Source organism: Procambarus clarkii, chromosome 4 (genome assembly GCF_040958095.1).
Source record: "Procambarus clarkii isolate CNS0578487 chromosome 4, FALCON_Pclarkii_2.0, whole genome shotgun sequence".
In the NCBI taxonomy this organism is placed as follows: domain Eukaryota; kingdom Metazoa; phylum Arthropoda; class Malacostraca; order Decapoda; family Cambaridae; genus Procambarus; species Procambarus clarkii.
The window spans coordinates 52,264,558-52,272,503 of NC_091153.1; positions in this window are offsets into that span (position 1 = coordinate 52,264,558).

Below are 7,946 nucleotides of genomic sequence, written 5' to 3' on the forward strand. Positions count from 1 at the left end.
ATTTGTGCAATATAATTTTTTTTTAATTTCTCCAGACCTAACTTGAAATTTATCCTTTAAGCATTTTATTTTAAACTTTTACCATAGGAGTTATATACATTCCTGTGTCCAGTTTATGTGCTACATCCATATTTCTTGCATTGCCACTTGTTGTGTTGAATCTTTTTTTAATGAAATTTTGCAATTGCACTTCCAGTTTTTATATTCTCAATTGCTGTGCTTAGTCTGGTTTAATTAATTTACATACATCTAATTCCAGTCATTTTTTAATGAAAGATTGCTAAATTTAGTTTACAATTGCTTGTTCTTAATTATTTTCTTGCCTAGCCCAATTTAATAATTTTATTTCTGCCATTTTTACTTTAGCCAAGTTGATATTTTTGTGTGTTTATTTTTGTGTATACTATTTCTGATGCCAGGTGCACTTAATTATAATCTGCGTTCAAATATTACTTCCACGGCTGTGACAATGCCTACCACTGTTGAAACCCCTTCAGAATCAATGGGAACAGTTGCTCGTCCCAATGGCCAGAGATCAGCTCAGGAAATGGCTATTCCTCTTTTTGCTGGGGAATCGCGTTTATTAGAATCATGGTTTAGTAAGGTTGAAGCAAAAACAGTTGCACGTTTTTCTAAGCCTACTGATGCCGAATACTTAGCAATTGCACGGTCAGCCGTGGACACAACCAAAGGTGATGCACGTTTTGTTGTTGATGAGAAAGCCATTGTTAGCCTCCAGTCTTGGCCTGAATTTAAGGATTTCTTTCGCCGTCGCTTTGTTAATAAAGGAGACCTTGACCCATATAGGTTAGTCAAGAAAATTGCCAATGCCACCATGCAGCCTGGTGAATCGTTTAATGCGTTTACTAGCCGTCTCGATCAGTATCTGTATGCCTTAGTTTCTGCTATGAATAATTCAACTTGGTTAGATAAAGACAATAATCTGTCCCCTGAGGCTATGGCCAAAATGATAGCATTTGGTACTTTAATGCATTTTGCCCCCGAGCATACAAAACCAATCGTTGAGCAACAAAATTTTGGTGTTAAACATGAAATTGGTGAAGTATTTGAGGCTATTAACAATGCCGCAGATAAACTAGCTCCCCGAAGTGCTCAACTGTTGCCACCCTCTGATGCTGTAAATGTAGTTACAAGCTCTCAGCATCCTCCCACAAATTCTCAAAACTCTTGGTCGCAGAAGCGTACCCATGCTCGTAGCCCCCAGTCAAATTCGCCGCCTCATAAAATGCCGAAACGCCATAGTCCACAACCATCCACTCCCTCATGTTGGCATTGTGGTAAGAGTAACCACCTTGCAAGGGACTGTTGGTCCGCCCCTAGATCATCACCTCCTAGACAATTCTCTCGGCCCCCTCATCAATCTAATCATTCTAGGCTTCCATATTGCACGTACCATAAACAAGTTGGTCACCACACTGCGGATTGTAGAGCTAGGCAAAGGACATCTCCACCTCGTAACTCCCATGGTCAGTCTTGGCGAGGCTCACAGCGTCCAAGACATTATCAGAACTCTCGTAATTACAACTCCCAGCCCAGCTATAATGCAATTTCAAATTATAATGCTCAGTCACAGAATGCTGGAGCTCAGAATGTTCACTCCATGTCGTCGGGAAACCCCCAAGGCCATCCGCTAACCAATTCAAGCTAGCCAATCCTAGTGCCCTCCCTGTGTATTCAGTAGCTACCCAAAATAGATTTGGACACTTGACAGAGGAGGACACTGACTCTAGACCAGTTGTAGATGTTGACGGATCCACAGTAAATTTGACACAAACAAGACACAGATATCCCAGACAACATAAGTCAAAAATAGTAACTTGTCCAGTCTCAAGTGATGGTCCCCTTGTCTCAGCCATTGTACATGGTAGAGTTTTAAAAGTTTTTCTTGACTCAGGTGCAAAAATTAATATTGTCAAGCCCTCAGCTCTTAGAGACATTGAAAGTAAGCACCCTACTATTTTAAAACAGTCACACATACCTTTTCTAAGTGGTATTTCAGGAAATAAAGTAAAAGTTCAGGGTGAAATTGACCTCCCACTCAAGTTCAATGATGTCACATTGTCTATAACATGTTTAGTTGTTGACATTATTCATTTTCCTGGAGACATTCTCTTAGGTCTGTACACCATGATTGATGAAAATATTGCATTGTTTCCCCATCGTTGGAACATAAGTATCAAAGACCACGTCATACCCTTGTGTAGCATGTATCGACAGGGCCACGAGTTCAACCTTCAATCAGATTATGTTAATTTTGTTGACACCCGCCTTGCTAGCGTAGGTTTGTCAGATCATTGTCGTGGTAGCATACCCGAGAAAACAGGCACTCGATTGAAGCATAGTAGTTGTACAGTTGTTAAGGAGAATGAGTATCGGGACTTTCTGGAAGGGGACGCCCTAACGGATTCTCGTTGTCTCGCTCGCCTGGCAGCTTCCATCTCTGAAGTCAGTGGTTCCACGGCTACTGACACTGTGCTACACCCTCATTCTCTCACCAGAATAAGAGTTAAGGTTCAGGGAGTGCCTGAGTTGTCGGATGTGATTGCGGAAAGTGAAACATGTAAAGTGAATGGTACATTTGTTGAACCCTCCTGGCACACAGTGCAGGATGGTACTGTCTCACTTTTTATCGCGAACACAAGTAATGCCGATATCCATCTCCAGTCTGGTACCCATGTTGTAGATTTTGCCCATTACTCGTTACCGGTGCGAGTTGTGGATGATGTCTCCATGGATCATACTGTTTGTACACTCACACCAGGAGAACAGGGATCTCAGCCAGAGGTGCAAGCGCAACACCTCAGTCCTACTGATTTTCCTGACTCTGTGGCTCAGCTTTTGAAAATTTTGAACAAGAATAGAGCTGTTGTTGCTCTACCAGGAGAAAAATTAGGTCTCACTCCTCTCATTACACATAAAATTCCCCTTGAACAAGGAACTACGCCTATTTATGTACCAGCTTACCGTCTTCCCCATTCTCAGAGAGCAGAAGCAGATAGACTTGTAGAGGAAATGTTACAGAGTGATGTAATTGAATCGAGTAATTCGCCATGGAACGCTCCATTGATTCTTGTACCAAAACGAGATGGGACTTGGAGACCTGTAATCGATTATCGCAAGCTTAACAGAGTAACAATACCTGATCGTTTCCCACTTCCAGTTCTCAATGATTTGTTGCAAAGTATTGGTCGAAACAAAGTATTTTCAACGTTAGATTTGTTGCAGGGATTCTGGCAAATCCCCCTTGACGAGGAAAGTAAACAATTGACAGCCTTTAGTACTCCCAATGGTCATTTTCATTTCAAAAGAATGCCGTTTGGTTTGCGTAGTAGTCCAATAACCTTTTCACGGCTCATGACAAATCTATTTCGTAGATTGATAGGAAGTACGCTTCTAGTTTACCTTGATGATCTCATAATCATGTCGCAAGATGTTCAGACTCATTTCCAGAACCTTGAAAAAGTACTTGCAAAGCTCGCTGAAGCTAATTTAAAAATAAAGCTTGCAAAATGTTCATTTTTAAAGCAAAAGATTAATTTCCTAGGTCATACAGTTACACCTTCAGGTATTACATTGAATGAATCAAAAATTATTGCTGCCCGTGATTTTCCAACACCTCGTACCGCAGAAGCCGTAAGACAGTTCACAGGTCTTGTAGGATTTTATCGTTCATTTATTGCTGGATTCTCTATTATAGCCGCTCCGCTTTACAAGTTGCAAAGAAAAGATGAACCCTTTGTTTGGGGAGAGGCCCAGGATCAGTCATTCAAAAAACTCAAAGCAGCCTTGATTTCGTCACCTGTCCTTAGGTACCCAGATTTTTCTAAACCTTTTACGTTGGTTACAGATGCTAGTGACATAGGTCTAGGTGCTGCATTACTTCAAACAGAAGGTCACAGAGATCACGCAATAGCTTATGCTAGCCGCACATTATCCAAAGAAGAGAAAAATTATAGTGCAACAGAACGAGAAGCCTTGGCAGTTGTTTGGGCACTTAAACATTTCAAGGATACAATTTATAATTACCCAGTTCATGTTCTTACAGATCACCAACCATTAATTCCCTTGTTCAAAAATAAGAATCCAGTTGGAAAGTTTGCTAGATATTTGCTCACAATTCAAGAATTCAATCCCACATTTGGATATATTCCAGGAAAGCAAAATGTTGTAGCGGATGCGTTTTCTCGACACGTAGCTGCGATTCAGTTAAATTACCCAGCATTAGATGCTACAGTAGTAGAAACGGAACAAAGACAAGACCCCATATGGGCACCCGTCATTAAATTTTTGACTAAGCAAGACACTCGCCCGATTCATAAACCACCAGTACCATTGAAAGAACTAGTTATGTTGGACAATTTACTGTGTAGAGTAGTAAAGCTAGGGACAGCCTCGAGGAAATGTTGTCAGTTAGTTGTTCCAGCTGTCTTGGTACCAACTGTGTTAAAAATTATCCATGATGCTCCTGCAAGTGCACATCCAGGAAAGGATCGTACACTCCAACAAGGTCGATTGAAATATTTTTGGCCAAAAATGGCTAAGGAGATTGCTCATTATGTTGACAGATGTTTAACTTGTTTACAGCACAAGGGACATGTTTCAGGACCTAATCCAATTCAGGTGTACCCAGCAACTAAAGCTCCTTGGGAACGAATATCGATGGACTTATTGACAAATTTTGCGGAAACAGAGAAAGGGAACAAACATTTGCTTGTAATGGTCGATAATTTTTCACGGTTTTGCGAACTAGTTCCTATCCCGAACAAAACAGCAGAAACCATAGCCAGCGCATTCCATGACCAAATAATTTGTAGATATAGTATGCCTAAAGTAATCCTTTCAGATAATGGTCCGGAATTCAGTAATAGTATTCTAACTAGCTTGTGTGATTTATATAACATCAAAAAATGTAGCATCATGCCTTATCATCCGGCAAGTAATGGACTAGCTGAACGTACTAACAGGAAAGTGTTAGATGCCTTGAGAGTCACGTTGAATTTTGATAACAACAATTGGGATGATTTTATACCCTTAATTCAGTGTGCTATAAATTCTTCAATTAATGTTTCTACTGGTGACACACCTCACGCTATTCTTTATGGTACAGATAAGATCCTCCCTAATGAATTGATTAACGTACCTCCTACTCCCTTATATAACGTAGATGATTTTGTTCAAGTGAAGCGTAGACAAATGCAATTAGTATTCAAGAAAATACGAGAACAACTGTCCAAAGCAACAGCCGAGTTCACTCTAGCAAGGAATGCACGAGCTAAACCCAATAAAATAACTATTGGATCTGTAGTAATGATACTTAACCAACACAGGTCTGGTCCTATGTACAAGTTAACTAAGAAATTTTTGGGTCCATATAAGGTAATCGAGCTTATTAAAGGTAACAAATACAGACTTAAGAACTTGTTAACAGGAGAGTATATAAATGAACATTTAGACCACATGAAGTTAGCTAAAATGACTGTTGACGAGACTGATGAGGAAGATGACAATGAACTTACCCAGACAGATACTCCTACTCAGACACCACCTTCTGTGGTTGACAGACCACTTGATGTTCAGCAACCCCATACTAGCAATTATAATCTTAGATCTAGACCTCTCGTTTCAACCGTGCACTCACCACATGTCCATTGGCTAGATGTTAACGAGGATATCTCTCAAGATGATAGTTTGTCGCATGAAGTTTCACCTGTTCCGGACCTTCAGTCAGAGCCAGAGTTGTATAGTGCTCTGGATGAGCTAGGTGTAGATATCCGCAGAATTTATAATTGAATGCACTCTGTAGTTATTCTGTTTGTTTTGAAAAAAAAAAAAAAAAAAAAAAAAACTCAATTGCAGTATTTCTACCACATGTGTCTTATTATTACCATTATATATAATGTATAGTTTTTCTCAACTTTATTTTGTTATGAATTAGATGCCATTGTCAAGTCTACTACCATTTGTATTTTTACAGTGCTTGTCATAAGAGTTATTATTGTTCTAGCAACCACATTGTGGCCAGTGAATCCTGACTGCTATCACGCAGATGTTAGTCTTCTTGATCCAGGTCTTGTATATGCTTGTAAATATATTGCACATTATATATATTGTACATTGGTCTTGTAAATATATTGTATATTTCGAAAAAAAAAAAAAAAAAGAGAAAAAAAAAAATTATCTATCTTGAAATTCAATTGTGGTTGTTAGGTCAGAACTTTGTTCTATTAATGTAATAATTGTTTAATTTTGTATGGTTTTCAAGCACATGCCATTGACACATGTTAATAATTTTGTTTAGGCAATACCTTGGGTTGTATTGTTCATATCTGATCAGTAGACATACACATGTTCTTAATACTCTGATTTAATCAAAGCATTGTTACCATGATTTTCACCTATTATGATGAATTTTTTTTTTGGTGCATATATGCCGAGTTGTTTGTATTACGCACACCTGATCTTCTTTCAATGTTTTATTATGCAAATTTCACATGTAAGCCATTATTGTATGCCACCGAGGTCCTTTCAGTATCATTGTAACTATATAGCTAGCCAGAGCTTGTCGACAAGGGACGTCGACTTGGTAGCGTGTCCGAGCGGTGTTATACTCAAATTCTGTCAGTTGAAATGTAACCAATCACAGGCAAGTAGGCCTCTGACGTCATGCCAGACAGAGGAGCATCAAGCATGCTCCCAGCAGCCTCAGTTATCCTCACAGACCCAGAGTAGGTGGACCTCGGCTGGCCAGTTATACACCTGTTTGCCTCACTCAATAAATATATACAGAAGCGACTACTGTGTCTACATTCAACCCGAACAAGGCAAACGAATATATGCCGCTGATGATATTCTTTTGATGTGGGCCTCTGGGGACAGGTTCGGTGTGATATCAACCCCCAGATCCTTCTCTCTATTTGATTCTTGCAGGATTTCCCCTCCCAGATGATACCTTGTGTTCAGCCTCCTGCTCCCTTCGCCTAATTTCATCACCTTACACTTTCCAGAGTTGAACTTCAGCAGCCATTTTCTAGACCATTCCTCCAGTTTATCCACGTCATCCTGTAGTCTCTGTCTATCTTCATCCGTCTTGATTCTTCTCATAATTTTTGCATCATCAGCAAACATGGAGAGGAATGAGTCTATACCCTCTGGAAGATCGTTCACATATATTAGAAACAGGATGGGTCCAAGTACTGAGCCCTGTGGGACTCCGCTGGTGACATCTCGCCACTCTGATGTCTTCCCCCTCACCGTTACTCGCTGTTTCCTGTTGCTTAAGTACTCCCTTATCCACTGGAGCACCTTCCCTTTTACTCCTGCCTGTTGCTCAAACTTTTTTAACAGCCTTTTATGGGGTACTGTGTCGAAGGCTTTTTGGCAATCCAGGAAAATGCAGTCGGCCCACCCTTCTCTTTCCTGCCTAATTTTCGTTGCCTGGTCATAAAATTCTATTAACCCTGTGAGGCACGATTTACCATCTCTGAACCCATGTTGGTGGTGCGTTACAAAGTTATTTCCCTCCAGATGCTCTACGAGCCTTTTCCTCACGATCTTCTCCAGCACCTTGCATGGTATACAAGTTAAGGAAACTGGCCTGTAATTCAGTGCCTCTTGCCTGTCACCCTTTTTGTATATTGGGACCACGGTAGCTGTCTTCCAACTTTCTGGTAAGTCTCCTGTTTCCAGTGACCTGTTATACACCATAGAGAGTGGCACACTTAGTGCTTCTGCACCTTCCTTTAGTATCCATGGTGAGATTCTATCAGGCCCAACAGCCTTTGTCACATCTAGCTCCAGCAGACACCTTTTGACCTCATCACTGGTGAGGTCAAATTCCTCCAAGGTTTCCAAGGTTGCCGCCTCCTCATTTAGTGCAGGGGCTTCTCCTAGTTCTATTGTGAAGACCTCCTGGAATCTCTTGTTGA